A 23280-nucleotide genomic window follows, 5' to 3' on the forward strand; every position below is an offset into this window, starting at 1 on the left:
TCAACTTCCGCCACCACGGTGGCTCTACACCAGATATTGTTTTCAAGGCATATCAGCGCTAGCCGGCGCAAGAGAGCGAATATGGGCAGGGATGAAGAAGACATGTGATTTAAACTCTTCACTGTTTTCGCATTTTTTGTTTGGAAACGAATGTTCATGTTTCTCAACTGATCGGCCCATAACTCCAATGCCGTTACAACCGCAAACAATTCCCATAGGGCTGGATCTTGCCCCCACTTTGTTGTCATCCATTGCTCTGGCCAATCAGATTTGCCCATTGGTTTTTGTAGATTGCTGCAAAACCCCCTGTTTTGTTCCACCCTATTGTCAGCCCTAATTCCGTGCTTGTGATCTCTCTAGCCATGACGCACGTGTGACCCTTGTACGATTGCAGGAACGTCTGCCATACTAGCAGATCTGCTTTTAGCGAACGAGTGAGCCTAATTCTATGGCCGGGCTGAGAAGCGCCTTTTGTTGCCAAAGAAAGTCTGCGCGAGAATGCTCTGCCGACCGGCATTACACGGCAGGCGAACGTCAGTAGGCCCAATAATGCCTGCATTTGCTGTAGGGTTACCTTGTTTACTTCACGAAAGCCTTTCAACATTTGCTGGGTTTTTAAGTATTTTATCCTCTGGTAAGCGGAAAACCATCGCATTGGTATCTATTTCGATGCCCAAAAAGGGGAACGCATTACATGGTCTCTCCGTTTTCTCTGGTGACAATGGCACGCCGAATTTGTGTGAGATATATTTGAAGGCTTCTTCTGGGGAAATTGCGTCATTAACCGAATCGCCCTTTGGGTGAGATAAATGATGGATTAGGCGGTATTTACCGGGTTCCTTTTTTGGTATAATGCCTAGCGATGATATTTTAATGTTTTTGAAGGTATCAATTTTTTGTCTAAGAATTTGGGGAAATTCGCGAGCCGATTTTAGGTTATCGGATAGGGTTGGCATTCTTGTTAGCCTAAAGGGAATAAAAAACCCGTTGGAGAATCCCGCTTGTAGCTGCTGAGCCGCTTTCTTATTGGGGTAGAGCTTTAGCCAGGGGGCCAACCATATGTCTGTTGCTTTAACCCCCCAGCCTAGATCGGGCTGTAGGGCCAGACGCCTGCAGAACTCCTCGCCGTACCAACGCCAGGCTGAATCGCCGTGCGACTTGTACGAACTATATATCGTGTCCTGATATATAAACAATTCGGATGTTTCTGGCCCATAATACAGCCCAATACTGCGACGGCCTATCGAAATTCCTATCGTTGGCTTTTTCCACCATTTGTTGGTCTGCTGATATCAGCGACCATATGTCAATATAATCATTGCTCCAGATTTTCTGTCTAGTTTCCTGATCTATATGGGCGTCTAGCGGGCTGATCCCGCAGAAGAAGGCGTCTTTGTGTAGATTAGCGGATTGTGATGCTGTATTGTTCACCACTTTTTCGCTAGAGTGTGATAGTTGTAGGATTAACTCCTTTAACGCTGAAGTTAGCTCCATTTCTTGTAACATTTCCTTGCCACCCTTGGAACACTCACCGCTGTGTGACTCTGGACGAGTGTACTCCGATCCTGGAGGAACCCCCCCAGATGTTGACGGGGTGATGTCGCAGGACGGGGAAACTCTGGCTCCCGCTACAGCGAGGGACTGGCCGATGTTCTGGCCGATGCACTGAGTATCGTGCGTTGGAGCCCGATTACAACCACATCGTGGCGGATTACTGGCTCTGTTTTCGGCGATTGCGTGGTTGTTGTTGAGGCTGGAAGCCGCGGGGGATTGTTCTCCCCGGCTGAAAGCCCTAGAGGGTGCCCTTGATTTTGAAGTTTTGTCACGTGCCCGATAACTTCTATCCGGGCTCTACGATACATCGGACCCCTCGGATGTTGCTGATGACAGCCATCCTGAGGCCCGCGATCTGCGGCGGCTCCTATGGGAGTTGAGTCTGCGTCGGTGACGGGAGGGACATTTAGAGGGGTAGCGCGAATGGCGACGGGATTTATCCGAGGAGGATTGTGAGGACGTTTGGCGTCCACGCCTTCGACCGCCGTTGCTCAGCGGTGTAATGGGGGAGATTCTAACATTATTACTAGAGGGAATATTGGCGGTATACGGTCCCGTAGTGCTACTTAGAAGAGGGGGGGTTAGGAGGTAGCTGTATTCAGCCCCATAGCTGGAGTTTGGCGGGGCAGCGGGTAACGGATAATTTTTATTAGGAATTTGGGCAGTGGGGGGGGTGTGAATGTGTCCGTGTTTGGTGCGTGTTTACTGATATTTCGCAGTGATTCCCGGTGTGCAGCTGTTGAGCGCCTTGCTCGGTCCTATTGGACTGAACAATGCGCTCATCAGCTGCCCTGCGACCTCTACGGCCTGACCCCTGATATCCCCATGCAGGCATCAGTGCTGAGTCTGCTGGGGGTATGCTGGAGGTCAGGCCTGGTGAGAAATCCACGCGCTCTGGGAACCATGTGGCGTTAGCGCCAGTCTCCAGATTACCCCCTGCGAGAGACATATATGTGCCCACAGGGAAGGCAACCGAGGACTGGCAAGCGCTGTTTCCAGCGCTATGATGCGGTGACCGGAAGTGGGTGGGCGGGGACAGGAAGTGGGTGGGCGGAGCTTTCTCCGAGCGCCGGACTGAGCACGAGGAGGGAGCATGAAGACACCGGCAGCTGCGAGGTGGCGAGGCCGCCCCCTCCTCGACCTGGAGCCGCTCCGGGGCGCGGGGCAAGCGGGCAGACCGCCAGCCCCCTCGCACAGCTGGGGGAGCCGCCAGAGCGGCCAGGGGAGGGAGCAATGCCTCGCGCAGCCTGCACGCCACTGGTCACCGGAGCAGGAGACACCGCCTGCCGCCCGGGGCGGCCCGATGACTCGTCGATGATGGGGACACAGCCAGCTTTTTTGGCGGGAGCGACGCCCGGCCCTCCCCCGCTGCCTCCGGGAGGCCGCCTTGATGTCCGCGGCTGCGAAACACTCTGCTCTCTGCGTGACAGAGAGAGGGTCCTGCGCAGGGGTCTCAGACTCAGGCTCCCCGGGACACAGCACAGGACGCCCCCCAGCTGGCAGCAGAGGTGAGCAGGCCACAAGGGGCCCCGTGGGAGGGGGCATGAGGGAGGCCACGGCCGGACCAGCTACGGGAATTGAGGGCAGGGGGTCGGGAGAGGGCGCGGGAAGCTGAGCCCTGATATCGGTAAAGAGGGCCTGAAACCAGTTCTCACCTTCCTGCGCCGCTCTCCTCTGTAAGGCCTCGAACAGGGGATCCGACATCACTACCGCAGGGGCAGACAAAAGCTTCCAGGTGTCCGCCGGGAGGAAAAGAGGAAGTTCCCGGCCGGACACCAGGATTTAACCCCTGTAGGAGTGGCCATAGGACCCCTCCCCTCCAGTGACCACTGGCCGGCTGGGGGTCTTCCAATTAGTGCATCACTAAGGGGGAGTGATGCTAGGGGGGAACTGGCACTGACATCGTTTTAATGCTGCTCTATCTGTGTGCTCCCCAGTCAGAGACGCGCACCTTATACAGTACCGCGTCTGCCAGACTTCTCCTGGAAGTCTGTTTTACAGTTCGGGAGGAGAGAGAGATACATATATATAAATAGAGAAAGGGAGATCTTCCAGCTTGAAAGCTTGGGTCCCCTTTGATTTCAATGGGGTTTGAGATCTGGTTCAAGTTCAGGTACAGTTCTGTAAAGAACCAAAACCTGAACTTCTATGGGACCACTCATCTCTAGTTATAATTCATTGTGATATGTTATGCATAATGTATAGTGTAGGATGTGATGATATAATGTATAGTGTACAACATAGGTAGTATAGGAATAGATAGTTGATTGTAGTTTAGGTAGTGACATTATGGAAAGATAGACTTTATGTTTGAGACTAGCTGATAGCAGGTGGGTTTAATGATAGGGCAAGTGACTGCTCCTTGTAGTTAGTTAGTTCAAGTTTGGAGTGCAAAGTGAGCAGTGCTGCCTAATGGGTGAAGAGAAAGTGACTGATGAGATAAAGTGGCCTAGCGGAAAAGGGACCTTGGAGAGGACGCCAAGTCACAAACCTTAGAGCTTGTAATTCATAAGGTAATGGTCCTGAGCAGAACTGAGTACAACAGGCTAGTGGGATGTCAAGTGCAAGGATTCTAGCAGCAGAAGAAAAAGGATGCAAAACCCCAGAGCAAGTAAGGAGACTTCCTGATCAAGGTTGTTGCTTTAAAGTTGGGTTGTGGCGAGGTAGGGTAAATGTTTTTTAAAATATTAAAAAAAATAGAAAAATATACAAGTTCCAATTACCCCCCCTTTTCCCATTTCAAATAAAACAATAAACAAATTGAAAATACACATATTTGGTATTGCCAACTTCTGAAATACCCAAAAATATGAAAAGAATTAATCCGATTGTTGAATGGCGTAGCGAGAAAAAATCAAAACGTCAGATTTACGCTTTTTTGGTCTCCGCAACATTGCAATAAAATGCAATAACAGGCAATAAAAAGTAGCATGTACTCAAAAATTGTTTCAAATAAAAACGTCAGCTCGGTGCACAAAAAATAAGCCCTCACACAGCCCCAGGTCCCAAAAAATGGAGACTCTATAGGTCTCAGAAATTGGCGCCATTTTCATTCTTACAAACTTTGGATTTTTTTTCACCACTTAAATAATAAAGAACCTAGACATGTTTGGTGTCTGCAAATTCGTAATGACCTGGAGAATCTTAATGGCAGGTCAGTTTTAGCAGTTAGTGAAAATGGTAAAAAAAAACAACAAAAAAAAGAATTGCAGTTTTTTTGCAATTTCTCCACACTTTGAATTCATTTCCCATTTTTCAGTACACGATATGGTAAAACCAAAGATGAAATTCAAAAGTACAACTGGTCCTGCTAAAAAAAAGCCCTCACAAGGCCATATTGACAGAAAAATAAAAAAAAAAGTTAAGGCTCTGGGAAGAAGAGGAGCAAAAACAGAAATACAGATGGGGAAAACCCCAAGGTAGTGAAGGGGTTATGTGATTGCACATCCTGGAAAAATGTCATAAATTTAAAAAGGAGAGACTAACCCTTTAAGTATACTTTAAAGATCATTTATTCCTTGAAGAAAGCTTAATTTTGACACTACATCCAAAAGCATGTCTATGAATCATAAATGTATGAAAAGTTATAAAACTGCTAGTCATTAAAATCTGAACAGTTTTTAACAGATAATATAAAATTGGCAATATACAAGACTCAATCCCAAGATTATAACATAGAAGAGATGGATGAAAATGAAAATGAGGAGATCCTGAAAAGAATGATGACTCTAACATCCAGAAGGATGCCATATATAACACTGAAAGACCAGTACAGTGTAATCAAGAGACTGGGCAGTGGCACGTATGGGTGCGTTATACTAGCTGAGCATAAATTACAAGGTAAGAAAATAAACTAGCTAATTATAAATGGCACTACATCAAGATGTATACATTTAATACTGTTGAATTGTGTTTTTTCACGTGGTTAGAATATTTTTCTTAGTGAAATAGAATTGTGAAGTAATAATGCACTATTTCTCTTTCCATTCATGTAGAAATATGTGATTATTTAGTGTGTAAACCATACCAGATGACGAGACATAGGCAAGTCTCAAAAGCTTGCTATTATCTTTCATGTTAGCAACTAGCCCTTTAGACCTACAATTGCATCATGGAGCAAGTATGGGTGCATGGAGTGAGCTCTGGATATCAGTCGACTCCATACATGGCAAGTACCAGCTATTTTATATAGAAAACACCTACCTCCAAGGGCTCATTCAGACACCAATTTTTCAAAAATTAGTTCTATCCATGCTTTTCATGGACAGAGCAGACAGAGTTTCCTCTCCTTCAGACCCTGAGAACCATACAGGATACCGTCCGATACTTGGTGTCCCATTGACTTGTATTGGTATCGGGTATCGGAATCGGATTAGATCCGATACTTTGCCGGTATCGGCCGATACTTTCCGATACCGATACTTTCAAGTATTGGATGGTATCGCTCAACACTACTCACCAGGGGTCTGCAAACGCAATGCGATGCCCGCAGACCATTCTATCAAAGTCTGAATTTCAAAATGTCACTACTTCCTTTCCGAGCCGCGACGTGTGCCAGTGGTTTACCCCCACATACTGAATGGGGTATCAGCATACTCAGGACACACTGGACAACAACTGTTGGGGTCCAATTTCTCTTGTTACCCTTGTGAAAATAAAAAATTGCGGGCTAAAAATCATTTTTTTTTTTTTGAGGAAAAAATGATTTTTTATTTTCACGGTTCTGCGTCATAAATTTCTGTGAAGCACTTGGGGGTACAAAGTGCTCAACACACATCTAGATAAGTTCCTTAGGGGGTCAAGTTTCCAAAAATGGAGTCACTTGTGGGGGGTTTCTAATGTTTAGGCACATCAGGGGCTCTCCAAACATAACATGACGCCCGCAGACCATTCAATCAAAGTCTGCATTTCAAAACGTCAGTTTCCCTTCAGAGCTCTGCCAGGTTCCCTAAACAGTGCTTCCCTCCAACATATGGGGTATCAACGTACTCAGGACAAACTGGATAACAACTTTTGGGGTCCAATTTCTCCTGTTACCCTTGTGAAAATAAAAAATTGTGGGCTAAAAAAATCATTTTTGAGGAAAGAAAAATGATTGTTATTTTTATGGCTCTGCGTTATAAACTTCTGTGAAGCACTTGGGGGTTCAAAGTGCTCACTACACATCTAGATAAGTTCCTTGGGGGGTCTAGTTTCCAAAATGGGGTCACTTGTGGGGGGTTTCTACTGTTTAGGCACATCAGGGGCTCTGCAAACATAACATGACGCCCGCAGACCATTCCATCAAAGTCTACATTCCAAAACATCACTACTTCCCTTCCGAGCCCCGACGTGTGCCCAAACAGTAGTTCCCCCCCACATATGGGGTATCAGCATACTCAGGACAAACTGGACAACAACTTTTGGGGTCCAATTTCTCCTGTTACCCTTGTGTAAATAAAAAGTTGTGGGCTAAGAAATAATTTTTGAGGAAAGAAAAATGATTTTTTATTTTCACGGCTCTGCGTTATAAACTTCTGTGAAGCACTTGGGGGTTCAAAGTGCTCATCGCACATCTAGATTAGTTCTTTCAGAGGTCTAGTTTCCAAAATGGGGTCACTTGTGGGCGATCTCCAATGTGTAGGCACACAGGGGTTCTCCAAACCCGATATGGTGTCCGCTAACGATTGGAGCTAATTTTTCATTCAAAAAGTCAAATGGCGCTCCTTCTCTTCCGAGCCGTGCCGTGTGCCCAAACAGTGGTGTACCCCCACATGTGAGGTATCAGTGTACTCAGGGGAAATTGCCCAACAAATTTTATGATCCATTTTATCCTGTTGCCCTTGTGAAAATGAAAAAAGTGAGGCTATAAGAAATTTTTTTGTGAAAAAAAGTACTTTTTAATTTTACAGATCAAGTTGTGAAGCACCTGGGGGTTCAAAGTGCTCACTATGCATCTAGATAAGTTCCTTTGGGGGTCTAGTTTCCAAAATGGAGTCAATTGTGGGGGAGCTCCAATCTTTAGGCACACAGGGGCTCTCCAAACGTGACATGGTGTCTGCTCAAGATTGGAGCCAAATTTTCATTCAAAAAGTCAAATGGCGCTCCATCCCTTCCGAGCCCAGTCGTGCGCCCAAACAGTGGTTCCCCCCTACATATGGGGTATTGGCGTACTTAGGACAAATTGTACACCAACTTTCGGGGTCCAGTTTCTCCTTTTACCCTTGGAAAAATAAAAAAAATTGTTGCTAAAAGATCATTTTTGTGACTAAAAAGTTAAATGTTCATTTTTTCCTTTCATCTTGCTTCTGCTGCTGTGAAACACCTGAAGGGTTAATAAATAGTGATGAGCGAACATGCTCGCCACTACTTGTTACTCGCCTGAGTATCGCTATGCTTGGTGTACTCAGCGAGCAGCGAGCATTTTCTGGATTATTCGGCGATAACTGTAGTCTCCACCCAGTAGTTTTGGCGGACTTTAGAGACCCAATCACGGTGCAGGGATTGTCTGGCAGGCCATGAAATGCCTCAGCCATCTTTGTTGTGGTCGTGGCTGGGCCGCACAGCATCATCCCGAGTATAAGAGACCAGGCGACGCCCTGCTCACTGCATTCTGTTCCTGTTTCAGCGAGAGTAGGGAGAGCTGCTGCCGAGATAGGGTAAGAATCGTGGTTTTTAGAGGTAGTGTAGGTTTGTAACTCTTAGGGTATGTGTCCACGTTCAGGATTGCATCAGGATTTGGTCAGGATTTTTCATCAGTTTTTGTAAGCCACAACCAGGAGTGGAACAATTAGAGGAAAAGTATAACAGAAACATATGCACCACTTCTGCATTTATCACCCACTCCTGGTTTTGGCTTACAAATACTGATGAAAAATCCTGACCAAATCCTGATGCAATCCTGAACGTGGACACATACCCTTACATCCACAACTCCTGAGAAACCAACAGTCCTTTTTAGGGCTAATTCGTGGGTCCCGATATTGCAGCGCTAGGCAGGCAGGGCACTGTATGTGCGTTCATTGGCCCCACTGCATCCTTCCCAAAGCTCCATAACTGCCTGCTGCTGCAGCAGCTTATTTACTGTCTATATACCTTCTTTTTTTTCCCAAAAAATTCCCCCCCCCAAAAAAAAAAAATACCGTCTGTTCTGTCAGACTGAGGCCTGTTGAAAAATTATAGCATGTCAGGTATACGTAGCATAGTTGTGTAGCACTACCCTTGTGCCCTTTTTTTTTGGGGGGTGTTTTAAATTCACCGAAAAAGGCCTTCATCCACCATCTCGTCTGTCACCACCACACCCTGGTCCTCCTGACTTTGCGACCAACAACAAGACTTAGCAACTGTGTCTCATCATCATATTCCTCCTTAGCCTAAATTTGCTGTTACCCACCATCATCTTCTTGTGGCCATGGCTGTTCTAAGTTTTGTGCCTCACTAAACAGCTTGTCCTCCTGTCCCTCTTGAAGCATGCAGATTGAGAGGCCACAATCAACAAATGTTGTAAAGAGCTCCTCAAAGTGTTCTATTGTGGGATCACTAGTCTCCTGGAACTGAACATTGTGGGAGGAAAGAGGATCAGGGTGAGGCAGACTGGGTAGTGCTGCCAAGCCTGCTGGAAGCATTATCTGCTATCCAACCAGCCAGCTGTTCTCACTGTTCTGGCTTCAGAAGTGGTGTACTGTGCCTCCCCGCAAGGTGTGACTGGAACCTATGTGTCGTGGATGGGCTTGTTTTTTGTGCTCCAGCAACAGGCATAGTAGCACCTGCCCTATGTCCTCTGCATATGAGTGCAAAATCATCAGCACTTCGACTTCCCCATCCCTTACCGCATGTCTAAGGCTACGTTCACATTTGCGTTGTGCGCCGCAGCGTCGGCGCCGCAGCGCACAACGCAAACAAAAACGCGGCAAAACGCATGCACAACGCTGCATTTTGCGCCGCATGCGTCCTTTTTTTCATTGATTTTGGACGCAGCAAAAATGCAACTTGCTGCGTTCTCTGCGCCCCGACGCGGGCGCCGCAGGGACGCATGCGGCGCCAAACGCAAGTGCACCGCATGTCCATGCGCCCCCATGTTAAATATAGGGGCGCATGATTCATGCGGCGCCGCTGCGGCGCCCGACCCTGCGGCGAGGACCGCAAATGTGAACGTAGCCTTATGCATTTTGTAATTGCTAGATCTCTTGAAACAAAGTTTATTTTTAATTTAAAAAAAAAAGATCACTTGCAGCAGTTAATTACAACCTTTACTACAAAAAGATGCCTGATTACAATCCATTTTTCCAGACCCCCCAGTACTGTGTTGTAGGCAGCCCCCAAATCTAAGAAGCATCATTGTCAAGAGCTCCCTGTCCTCTCCAACAGCTGCAGGTACCTTTCCCTGCAATCAGAAAAAATGTAAAACCTGTCCATTTATAATGACCACGGACAAGGTAAAGATCCCCAATTCACATCAGGACTACAAGATACCAGGTACTTTCAGCTGCATCACATCTAATGTGGTGTACCTAATTATTTGTACTAAATGTCCAACTGGGGGTCTGTATGTGGGGGAGACAGGGCAAAAGCTTAGAACAAGAATTAATTCTCACTGCCATACAATAAGAGAAAGAAGAATGGATCTACCTGTGGCAATACATTTTTGTCTCCCAAATCATAACAATATGGACATGAAATTACTGATATTAAAGGGTAACTTCAAAACTCAGAGAGACAGAAGAGTCTGGGAATATAAACTGATGACGACCTTTGACTGTCTTAGTGGTGGAATGAATGTGTCTCATGGATTTATGTCTTTTTACATCAACTAAGGAACTTGCCCCTCAGACTATGAGGGGTCATCACAACAGAGAGCCCAATCAGAGGACAATAAAACATTCCTTATCTAAGAACTGGCCCAATATTTATGGACATAACTGTTTATCACTCATGGTAATTCTGCTTCATGCCACCTGTCTTATCCATGTTTTTTTTTCTGTGCTATGTTGTGCATAAATATGTGATTCTTCAGAATTTGTATTAGTCTATGCCTGATGAAGAGACCTGTGTAGTCTCGAAAGCTTGCAATTTGTTACTATCTTTTCAGTTAGCCATTAAAAAAGGTATCAACCACTGAGGACTCTCAATTCTAAACATTTTGCAGCAGTTAAAGCAGTTTTGGTAGTTTAATACCACCATAATGTAACAGAAAGCAACAGTGTATGGATGACAATCAAATTCAAACCAAAAAAATGTTACAATGCTTTTTGGGAATGTTATATGCCACAAAGCAGGTAATACTGTATGGATGAGAAATTTAAAAGAGCAAAATTTTGAAATGCTTTTTTGGAGTGTTATATTTCACAGAAATGTACCCCAGACCACATAATATTGTAAGGCTGATAAATTTAAGCCTGCAACTTTTTGTAACACTTTTTTCAGTTTTATTGGTCACAGTAAATGTACCCCAGATTACGGAATAGTGTATGGATGAGAAAAGTGACCCAGCCAATTTTTTTAATGCTTTTTTACAGTGTTAGATAATATCACAGACATTTACTCCAAACCACAGAATAGTGTATGGGTAAGAAATGTAATCCAACTATATTTTTTATATATTTATTGGAGTGTTAGATATCACAGAAATATACCACAGAAGACATTAAACTGTATGGCTGAGAAATGTAAGCATGCAATTTTTTTTTACTTTCTTTTTCAGTTTTATAGACCACTGAAATGTACCCCAGACCATGTAATACTGTATGGGTGACAAAATTTACCCTGCAAAAGTTTTAAATGCTTTTTTGTGGTGTTATGTATAAAAAAATCCACAACACAGAATGGTGTATGGGCAAGAAATTTAACCCAGGAAAATGATTCACCGGGAGAAATGAGAAATTTCCCAAGGTAAACTTCGATGAAATCACAGTTGCACCATGAGACTTTTTCTCACTGTGCTAGAGGTGATCTCACCAAGGTCACCGTAGTTCAGGGGCCCGGCTGGGAATGCAGCCTCAGTGACCTGCTGTAACCTCGATAACAACACTGCTAGTCACTGAGGCTGAGCTCACAGCAGCTTATTCCTCAGTGGTTCTCAGCTGGACGATCGCATCTTGGCACTGTCCAGATTGAAAACTGTTTATACCAGACATGGATTACATTGTGGGACAGAACGATGGACAGCTGAGGGATGTGGTTGTTTTTTATATTTTTTCTTTTTACAGGAGACAATAGCTTCAATTGAATGGGCATTAGGTGAGTATAACTGTGTTATGTTTAAATAAAAAAAAAAAATTGTTTTTTATATTTGAAATGCAACTGTGGGATTGTAAACGCCTCTCCATTACTTGTCACCAGACAATACAAGTCAACCCCACAAATATAAACCCCATTTGCCATCGCCACAGAGCAAGTGGGAAGAGCCAGGCAAAGAGCCAGAATTGGTGCATCTAATAGATGTGGGCAGCTGCGGGCTACTATTTTTAGATTGAGGGGGCAATATCCAATGCCCCTTACCAGCCTAAGAATACCTGCCCTCAAACATGGGGATACCCCATGCCATTTTTTAGCTGAGGGTTGCAGTAGTATTACCTGGTTGTTTATCAAAAATTCAGGGGAACCTCTGTCGGTTATATTTTTGAATTTTATTATTTAGAGCGCAGATGCCGGCTAATGAATACTCCCATCAGCCAACACCACTAACCTCCAGCTTGGGATTCACAGCTCTTTGGCAAGCGGTAATGATTTTACCACCAATCAGATTCAGCGTTTGCCGTGTTGTCATGCACATGACAGCATGGCAAACACTGGATATTCAGGCCCCCATTCAAGTGAATGAGGTCCGGGTTCGAGCACTGTCCTGATACCTGAACCAAACTATTTTTTAACTGTTCGGCCGAACATCCAGGGGTTCACCCATCACTACTGCCTAGACTAGATGCAGATTATATGTGATTCAAATGGCAAAGCAAACAGTTAGCTTTGGAAAGATTGTTGGAAGGGTCAGCACCAGTATCAACAATACAGGTCTCTAATTTGTTATGCTGTGCATACACAAGCCTAGACAAGCACTCTCTCCCTCCAATTTGAAGTGTCACAGAGCTGTGCAATGGCGTCAGTGTGCTGAGCCGGGTGGCACCAGTTCTTTTATAACCCCTGATAAACCCACATGGCCAGCTAATCACAGTAATGCCACAACCAAGATGGCTAAGGCATTACATTGACACACAGGCAATCCCTGCATGTTAATTGGCTGTGTAACAGGCATCAAACATGCGGGGTGGGGATTTGAGTTTTACATAAAGCACCAGCCATTTATCACCAAGTAACGATCACATCTGAGCAACGTGATACTTGAGTATTAAAGGGACTCTGTCACCTGAATTTGAAGGGAACAATTTTCAGCCATAGAGGCGAGGTTTTCGGGTGTTTGATTCACCCTTTCCTTACCCGCTGGCTGCATGCTGGCTGCAATATTGGATTGAAGTTCATTCTCTGTCCTCCGTAGTACATGCCTGCACAAGGCAATCTTGCCTTACGCAGGCGTGTACTACGGAGGACAGAGAATGAACTTCAATCCAATACTGCAGCCAGCATGCAGCCAGCGGGTAAGGAAAGGGTGAATCAAACAGCCGAAAACCCCGCCTCTATGGCTGAAAATTGTTCCCTCCATATTCAGGTGACAGAGTCCCTTTAACCAAGTATCATCGAGCATGTTCGCTCATCCCTAGTAAGTGCCTCTAGTGCCCAAACTTTTCCTCCAACATGTTGTCCATTATCATTTCTAGTATGGGTATGTTTTTAATTATTTTCTTACAATCTAGATTTTATTTACTTTTGTCAAAATTGTTAACATTGGTTGGGTACCAGAGATGAAACATGTTCTAAAATACCTGAAAGCAAAAAAGGCTATACCCTTACATAAACAGTGTGTAATGTCATATGTTTTATATGAATACTTGAATTGTATCTTTTCATTTACAGGTAATATTGTGGCTTTAAAACTGATGAAGAAAAGATCCACAAAGAAAGAGAATTTTCTAATGGAATATTGTGTGTCGTTGTGTCTGGCATTACACCCTAATATTATAAAAACTTTTCAAGTGGCCTTTGAAACAAATAGATATTTTTCATTTGCTCAAGAGCTGGCAACTGCTGGAGATCTGCACTCTATCATTGTCCCACAAGTAAGTTGCTAGCACATTTGCATTTAATAGTAAAGAGCATTGTGTTATATATAGAAAACAATGTTCTGAGATATGGAATTTTGATTTAAAGGAAACCTGTTACTTCCAAAAAACCAGTATTTACCTGCAGATATATTTGTAATCTGCAGATATTTAGAAGTTAAATCTGGCAGGCTATCTGGCAGCGCAGCTACAGGGAGAAAATTAAGTAATATTCTCCCTGCAGCCACTCACTGTCAGTCATAAGGGTAGTACAGGAAGTGGTTGCAGTCACTGCTCATGCCTTTCTGCATGCTCTCATGGAGCAGAGCCAACTTGCTGGGAAGCAGGGATGAATGGACCAGTGGATGTTTGCAATTGTCGTGTTTGACTGAACTTGAGTTAAAAATTTGGTTAGGATCCGAACTTGACCCTGATCTTGACTGTGCTCTAAGGGTATGTGTCCACATTCAGTATTACACCCGGAATAGCTGCGGTTTGAACGCTGTGTACAATCCACAACATCCAGATGTTACAGCATAGTGGAGGGGATTTTATGAAATTCCGTCTCCACTATGCGTGCGAACACGCACCCGGCGGCCCTGCGTTTATGGAACATGCGGCACGTCTTTTTAGCCCGCAGCATGTCTGTTTACCTTGCAGTGACGCTCCATCACCGCAAGGTAAATCACAGTGCCCTATGAATAGGGTGCGGAGATTCCGGATGTGTGCAATGAACACATCCAGAATCACCGCCCGTATAGAAGGGGGCGGCACTTTCGGCGGAGCGAGTTTTCCGCTCCGTCCAAAGCGCTGGCAATCCGAAACGTGGAATATTACAGTAAAATGTCTGTAAAATGATCATAGTAAGGTTTAGGGGCTGCAAAAGGAGCAAAATGGGGGGTAAGAGCAGGACAATTGCCCTGCAAACAAATATGAATAGGGAAATAGCTTAAGATAACAGACGAAAGAAAAAAAGGACCTTCTGCCATGGTGGCAGGTCTAAAGGCCCCGTCACACTTAGCGACGCTAAAGCAATCCCGACAACGATACGACCTGTCAGGGATCGTTGCTGCGTCACTATGTGGTCGCTGGTGAGATGTCAAACAGTGAGATCTTCCCAACGACGCAGCAGCGACCTGTAGCGACCTGTACAACGATGTCGTTGGTCATTGTGACCCTGTCACATGGCAGCTATTATGACGATTCAGACCTCGATGAGGGACGTCCTGTGTGACGTTGTAGTCACACAGGCGTGCATTTGTGTTGCCTTTTCCGCGCCCATTCAGTTCCGATTGGTGGTCGCTACTGCGTTCTGATTGCCTTATGAGGCGACACAATAGCCCTTCCGTCCTTTGTTCCTGACCACGCAGTCAGGAACAAAGGATGGAAGCGCTACTATGTTGCCTTCTGTTGAAGGCATGACTGCCAATCAGAACGCAGTAGCAACCACCAATCGGAGCGGAGGGGTGCAGAAAAGGCAACGCAAATGCACGCCTATGTGTCGGTGTCTGAGCCGTCAATGAGATCGTTGGTAAGGTGTCAAACACAGCGATGTGTGCTACCCAGCGGGACCTCAGCAATCAAGAAAAGGTCCAGGCCATTCCGACACGACCAGCGATCTCACAGCAGGGGCCTGGTCACTGCTACGTGTCAAACATAGCGAGATCGCTACTGAGGTCGCTGTTGCGTCACAAAACTTGTGACTCAGCAGCGATCTCGCTAGTGACCTCGCTTAGTGTGACGGGGGCTTAAGCCTGACAGAAGTGACTGTGTGTTGCCTTGGGTACATTGGGTGACGAGACAGGTCACTCGTGGTGTCATCTGGAGGCCATTCAGCTCACCCTCCCCATGCCGCATTCCCTTCTGATTACCTCCTGTACCATATGAGTTCCATTCCATGGAAAGGTGACTATGGGTAACAGAGAATCAAATTTGATTCCAGAGAGGGAGCCTGGTAATGTGAATGGTCATTAAAGGGTTAATTTTGCATGCTTTGAATTTCTGACTACAGATCACCATGAAAAACATGAATCTGTCAATGAGTGTATGAAAAATGCTATCAAGCTATAGACTTTGCAAGAGATGAATTATGGACACGCTGCATCAGTCTGTATTACATACGCACTCCACCAGACTGTATTATGGGCACATTACACCAGCAGCAGCACGGCAATGTCCACGTTCCCTATTTGATGCTCTCCTCATTTTTTAGGTGGTTTGTAGGCAAAGTACTCCCACTGACATGGGTGCAGATGAAATAAATTTGTGTTTACGCACTGTACTATTACAGACATATTTACAGAATGTTTCAATTCTGGCTGGTGGAGATGGGGAGTTTTAAAAAAAACTGATAGCTGTGGCTGTAGCGCAGTACATTGTTCCCAGGCCACTACTTTTCCAGGTGCGCCATTCCTGCCCAGGAAAAACATGTTGTTGACCAAATCAGGTGTGCATTGCGCAGCGCCATCTGTTGCAAGGTCCACATAACCACCAATATGTAACATGGTAACATAGTTATTAAGGTTGAAGGAAGACTTTAAGTCCATCTAGTTCAACCCATAGCCTAACCTAACATGCCCAAACATGTTGATCCAGAGGAAGGCAAAAAAAAATCCCATGTGGCAAAGCATAAGCTCCACATTGGGGAAAAAAAAATCCTTCCCGACTCCACATATGGCAATCAGACTAGTTCTCTGCATCAACACCCTATCAAGTAATCTAGTATATATACCCTGTAACATTATACTTTTCAAGAAAGGCATCCAGTCCCCTCTTAAATTTAAGCAATAAATCACTCATTACAACATCATACGGCAGAGAGTTCCATAGTCTCACTGCTCTTACAGTAAAGAATCTTCATCAGTTATTATGCTTAAACCATCTTTCCTTCACACATACAAATGACTAAAAAGATCATCAGAAAGGTCTTTGTACTGTCCCCTCATATACTTATACATTAAAATAAGATCACCCCTTAGCCTTTGTTTTTCCAAACTAAAGCCCCAAGTGTTATAACCTATCTTGGTATTGCAGATCCCCCAGTCCTCTAATAACCTTGGTTGCTCTTCTCTGCACCCGCTCTAGTTTAGCTATGTCTTTCTTATACACCGGAGACCAGAACTGTACACAGTATTCTAAGTGTGGTCGAACTAATGACTTGTATAGAGGTAAAATTATGTTCTCCTCATGAGCATCTATGCCTCTTTTAATGTATCCCATTATTTTATTTGCCTTTGAAGCAGCTGCCTGACACTGGCCACTAAATATGAGTTTGTCATCCACCCGTACACCCAGGTCTTTTTCATTGACGGTTTTGCCCAGAGTTTTAGAATTAAGCACATAGTTATACATCTTATTACTTCTACCCAAGTGCATGACCTTACATTTATCCCCATTAAAGCTCATTTGCCATTTATCAGCCCAAGCTTCTAGTTTACATAAATCATCCTGTAATATAAAATTGTCCTTCTCTGTATTGATTACCCTTCAGAGTTTAGTGTCATCTGCAAATATTGAAATTCTGTTTTGTATGCCCTCTACAAGGTCATTAATAAATATGTTAAAAAGAAGAGGGCCCAATACTGACCCCTGTGGTACCCCACTGCTAACCGCGACCCAGGCCGAGTGTGCTCCATTAATAACCACCCTTTGTTTCCTATCCTTGAGCCAGCTCTTAACCCACTTACACATATTTTCCCCTATCCCCATTATACTCATTTTATGTATCAACCTTTTGAGTGGCACCGTATCAAAAGCTTTTGAAAAGTCCAAAAACACTACGTCCACTGTTTTCCCTTGGTCCAGTCCAGAACTTACCTCTTCATAGAAGCTTATCAGATTAGTCTGACAGGAACGGTCCCTAGTAAACCCATGTTGATATTGGGACATGAGGTTATTCCTCTTCAGATACTCCAGTTTAGCATCTCTTAGAATACCCTCCAGGATTTTACCCACAGTACAGGTTAAGCTTACTGGCCTATAATTTCCGAATTCCATTTCTGTCCCTTTTTTTGAATATTGGCACCACATTTGCTTTACGCCAGTCCTGTGGTACAGACCCTGCTATTATGGAGTCTTTAAAGATTAAAAATAATGGTCTATCAATGACTGTGCTTAATTCCTACAGTACTCGGGGGTGTATCACATCCGGGCCCGGAGATTTGTAAATTTTCGTGATTTTTAGATGCCGCCGTACTTCCTGCTGGGTTAAGCTGGTGACTAGTGTTGAGCGATACCTTCCGATATCAAAAACTATCGGTATCGGATTGGATCGGCCGATATTCAAAAAATATCGGATATCGCCGATACCGATACCAGATACCAATGCAAGTCAATGGGACCAAAATATTGGAATTAAAATAAACCCTTTCTTTCTTTGTAGGTTCATTCTACATGAAGGAAAACAACTAAGAATAATGTAGGATGTATTGGGGGAGGTGGCGGAGACATTTTTTTTTTTTTAAGATTTTCGGAGTTACAAAGATATTGACTATGTTAAGAGTTTTTTATTTTGTCAGATATTGATGTTTCACTACTTCCATGCCCTTCACCTTCCTTTTTACTTCTCCGACACTTTCTTCTTCATCATCCTCAGCAGCAGCATTTTTTACATCAAATTCTCTTCACCTTATTCATCTTCTTCTTCATCTTCTACCTATTTTTTTTTGTTACATTCTTCATATTCTTTTTATTAAACTATTATTCTTCTTCATATTCTACTTCATCATATTCTTATTTGTGACAGGCATTCCTGTAGTTGTTATCTATAAAAGTTTGAAGATTACACCTTCCGTTCTGCCTGTCACAAAAGAGTTACAACAGGATTTGTCCGCGTTCAGTTAGGCCTGCAGCAGCAGAAGAGACTGGATTAGATATTTCCATTAAAAACAAAAATATTTATTATAGACAATATTATAAAACCAACATTAAATACACAATATTATGGTGAGATATAGTGCAAGTACGAAATCTAAGCAGAGCCGAAGACTAGAGTGTCTCCCCACTAGAAGATTCTGTGTAGAACACAAATGTGTAACTACATACACATGATATTTCCATAGACCATGCCAAAAATTGAGGCTATTGTGCAGGATATAGTGCAAATGTCTAACAGAGAGACAGCCGTGCCGTATATAAAAGGCAGTCTAGCTAATATTTAACATCAGGCCGGCACGGGCGTCATAAACCGTAATAATGCATGATAGTTGTTTACCTGCGGTCATATTTCCAGAATCAAAAGGAGGGAGATCACCCAGCCAGAGCGCACCTCGACGTGCGTTTCGCTATAACAATAGCTTCGTCAGGGGCACCCTGAGGAGGAACGGACTCACCCCCATACACTGCTTAGTCTTCTTCTGCTTATAATTTAGATAATATATTTTGCTCTGATGTTTAGTCTTATGCTTAATGTTCTTCTGCTCTTTGCTCTGCAGCTTCTTTTTCTTCTGCTTCTCAGTCTTCCGGGTCGTCGTCTCCAGGGTCGTCGTCTCTGGGGTCGTCGTCGTCATCTGGGTGGTCTTCAGGGTCGTCGTCTCCAGGGTCGTCGTCTCAGGGGTTGTCGTCTCTGGTGTCATCGTCATCTTAGGGGTGGTCTTCAGGGTCGTCGTCTTTAGGGTCTTGAACTTGGAAATGTAGCAGAAGGTACAAGAAAGCTGAGAAAATGCAGAGAACCAGCTGATGGAACTGGAACCCGGATGGCTACCCGAAGGTCCAAGAGCCATTGGAACTACCGAGGACCAGCTGACGTTACTGGAACCCGGTTACTAAGCAGGAGGTACCCGTGCCAGAAAGCACTACCAAGGACCACCTGACGTTGGTGGAACTCGCATACTCAGAAGGAGGCACCTAAGCCAAAGGCTCTGTCTGGAACCAGCTGACGGTACTGGAACCAGGATGGGGAGCAGAAGGTACAAGAACAAAAGACACTGCTGATAACCAGCTGACGGTACTGGAACCCGGATGGGTAGCCGAAGGTACAAGAGCCAATGGAACTACCGAGGACCAGCTGACGGTACTGGAACCAGGTTACTAAGCAGGAGGTACCCATGCCAGAAAGCACTATCAAGGACCACCTGACGTTGGTGGAACTTGGATACCCAGAAGGAGGCACCTAAGCCAAAGACTCTGCCCAGAACCAGCTTACAGTACTGGAACCAGGATGGGGAGCAGAAGGTACAAGAGCAAAAGACACTGCTGAGAACCAGCTGACGGTACTGGAACCCGGATGGGTAGCCGAAGGTACAAGAGCCAATGGAACTACCGAGGACCAGCTGACGGTACTGGAACCAGGTTACTAAGCAGGAGGTACCCATGCCAGAAAGCACTACTAAGGATTTCCTGACATTGGTGGAACTCGGATACCCAGAAGGAGGCACCTAAGCCAAAGGCTCTGCCCGGAACCAGCTGACAGTACTGCAACCAGGGGGACCTATTAAAGATTGTCTTCCTACAGCCCCAACTAGCGGTGTTGGAGCCCAGGGTCAGCAGGGGGAGCAGAGTGTAGGCCGAAGCCTGCACTTGAGGAAGTTAAACATCTGTTGGAGTGTCAGCGTGGCGGTCGCAGGACACATTGCCGGATACACAGCTGGGGATCAGCTGACGTTGCTGAAACCCAATAACAGAGGAGCAACTGTTGACTGTGCAAACAGCAATTTCAAGCAGCAACTAGCGGTGTTGGAGCCCAGGGTCAGCAGGAGGAGCAGAGTGTAGGCCGAAGCCTGCACTGGAGGCAGTTTAATATCTGATGGAGAGTCAGTGTGGCCGTCGCAGGACACATTGCCAGATACACAGCAGGGGAGCAGCTGACATTACTGAACCCCACTAACACAGGAGCAAGTGTTTTTCTCTGTGCAAACAACACTTCTGGGAAGAAACTGGTGGTGTTGGAACCCAGGGTCAGCAGGAGGAGCAGAGTGTAGGCTGAGACCTAATTGGAGCAAATTGAAAGGGAACCTTTAAACCCCCCCTGGTGTTAGTAACTAGAAGAGCCACCTTGTGCGGCAGTAATGCTGCACAAGGAAAAGGTGGCTCTTTTAATTATGCTCCTTGCACACGCTGAATGAAACACTTATAAAATTGTGCTACCCATACCATGAAACCGTCATGGAGGCGGGACTTTCCTTCTTAATGAGACGCAGCACAGCTGTTAAAAATACCCCCTTGGCGCTGGGCGCTGCCTCGTGAGCGTTGCTTTTTTGTGTACCGCGCTGTTATGTTATCCCTTGGCCATGCTCTGTTAGCGCTGCCCGTCTTCTGACATCATTTGATGTCAGCCTGTGCGGTCGCGCTGCCCATGAATCCCAGCCCCGCAGTGTCTTGTGATTTATTCACACTGTGCGGCGTCAGCTGATCCCTAATCACATGCCACAGCCGTGAAGCCGCACAGTCTGAAGAACGCGGAAGGAGATGAGTGAGAGGCGAAGATATGCACAGCGCATGCCCATGAATCCCAGCCCCGCAGTGTCTTCGGATTTATTCACACTGCAGGGCTGGGATTCATGGCCTTGTGCAGTAAATATGTTCGCCACACACTCATGTCCTTATGCCTGCTTCAGACTGTGCCGCATCAGCTGATCCCTAATCACATGCCACGGCTGTGAAGCCGCACAGTCTGAAGAAGGCAGAAGGAGATGAGTGAGAGGCAAAGATATGCACAGCGCATGCCCATGAATCCCAGCCCCGAAGTGAGAATAAATAAGACACTGCGGGGCGTTATCTCGGGCAGGGCAGCCGCACAGGCGCAGCCAGCCTGACACCAAATTATGTCAGAAGATTGGCAGCACTAACTGCGCATGGCCAAGGTTGAACATAACAGCGCAGGCTCCTGGACAGATTCAAAGAACGCAGAGTAGGCGGCGCACAGCGCTAAGGGGGTTGCTGCGTGTCATTTCGAAGGAAAGTCACACCTCAGGGACTGTTTAACAGTATCAGGGGACACATTTTATACGTGTTTAGTTCTGCATCTGCAAGGAGAATAACTAAATGAGCCACCTTGTAAAAATGCAGCATTAGAGATGCGCAAGGTGGCTCTTCTAGTTACAAACGCCTGGGGGGGACAGGTTCCCTTTAATTTGTGTTGTAGTGTCAGCGTGGAGTTCTGAGGACACATTGCCGGATACACAGCTGGGGATCAGCAGACGTTACTGAAACCCAATAACACGGCAGCAAATGTTGACTGTGCAAATGGCACTTCCGGGCAGCAACTGGCGGTGTTGGAGCCGAGGGACAGCAGGAGGAGCAGAGTGTAGGCCGAAACATGCACTGGAGGCAGTTTAATATCTGTTGTGTCTGCGTGGAGTTTGCAGGACACATTGCCGGCTACACAGCAGTGGAACAGCTGGCGTTACTGAACCCCACTGACACAGTGGCGAGTGTTTTTCTCTGTGCAGCCAGCACTTCCGAGCACCAACTGGCGGTGTTAGAGCCCAGGGTCAGCAGGAGAAGCAGAGTGTAGGCCGAAGCCTGCACTCGAGGCAGTTTAATATCTGTTGTGTCTGCGTGGCGTTTGCAGGACACATTGCCGGCTACACAGCAGGGGAACAGCTGGTGTTACTGAACCCCACTGACACAGTGGTGAGTGTTTTTCTCTGTGCAGCCAGCACTTCCGAGCACCGACTGGTGGTGTTAGAGCCCAGGGTCAGCAGGAGGAGCAGAGTGTAGGCCGAAGCCTGCACTGGATGCAGTTTAATATCTGTTGTGTCTGCGTGGAGTTTGCAGGACACATTGCCGGCTACACAGCAGGGGAACAGCTGGCGTTACTGAACCCCACTGACACAGTGGCGATTGTTTTTCTCTGTGCAGCCAGCACTTCCGAACACCAACTGGTGGTGTTAAAGACCAGGGTCAGCAGGAGGAGCAGAGTGTAGGCCGAAGCCTGCACTGGAGGCAGTTTAATATCTGTTGTGTCTGCGTGGTGTTTGCAGGACACATTGCTGGCTACATAGCAGGGAAACAGCTGGCATTACTGAACCCCACTGACACAGTGGCAAGTGTTTTTCTCTGTGCAGCCAGCACTTCTGAGCACCAACTGGCAGTGTTAGAGCCCAGGGTCAGCAGGAGGAGCAGAGTGTAGGCCGAAGCCTGCACTCGAGGCAGTTTAATATCTGATGGAGTGTCAGCGTGGCGGTCACAGGACACATTGCCAGATACACAGCTGGGGATCAGCTGACGTTACTGAAACCAAATAACAGAGGAGCAACTTTTGACTGTGCAAACAGCACTTCCGGGCAGCAACTGGCAGTGTTGAAGCCCAGGGAAAGCAGGAGGAGCAGAGTGTAGGCTGAGGCCTAATTGGAGCAAGTTGAAAGGTAACCTTTAACCCCCCCAGGCATTTGTAGCTGAAAGAGCCAACTTGTGCAGCACTAATGCTGCAAAAGGAAAAGGTGTCTCTTTTAATTATGCTCCTTGCAAACGCAGAATTAAACACTTATAAAATGTGTCCCCTGATACAGTGAAACCGTGCCGGAGGTGGGACTTTCCTTCCTAATGGGACGCAGCACAGCCGTTATTCCTACCCCCTTGGCGCCATGCGCCGCCTCCTCAGCGTTGTTTGAATCTGTCCCGGAGCCTGCGCTGTTATGTTCAACCTTGTCCATGTGCA

General features: G+C 45.8%; 1 pseudogene across 1 annotated transcript in view; it reads left to right on the forward strand.

Moving 5' to 3' along the window:
- Positions 1–5214: 5214 nt before the first annotated feature.
- Positions 5215–23280, forward strand: part of LOC143767875 (serine/threonine-protein kinase SBK1-like) — a 219789-nt pseudogene continuing 201723 nt past the window's right edge. Inside the window, exons 1-2 of the transcript XR_013213773.1 lie at positions 5215–5394; positions 13498–13700. The product of XR_013213773.1 is annotated as a serine/threonine-protein kinase SBK1-like (transcript). The remainder of the gene's footprint in view (positions 5395–13497; positions 13701–23280) is intronic.

This window comes from Ranitomeya variabilis, chromosome 4 (assembly GCF_051348905.1).
Source record: "Ranitomeya variabilis isolate aRanVar5 chromosome 4, aRanVar5.hap1, whole genome shotgun sequence".
NCBI lineage: Eukaryota > Metazoa > Chordata > Amphibia > Anura > Dendrobatidae > Ranitomeya > Ranitomeya variabilis.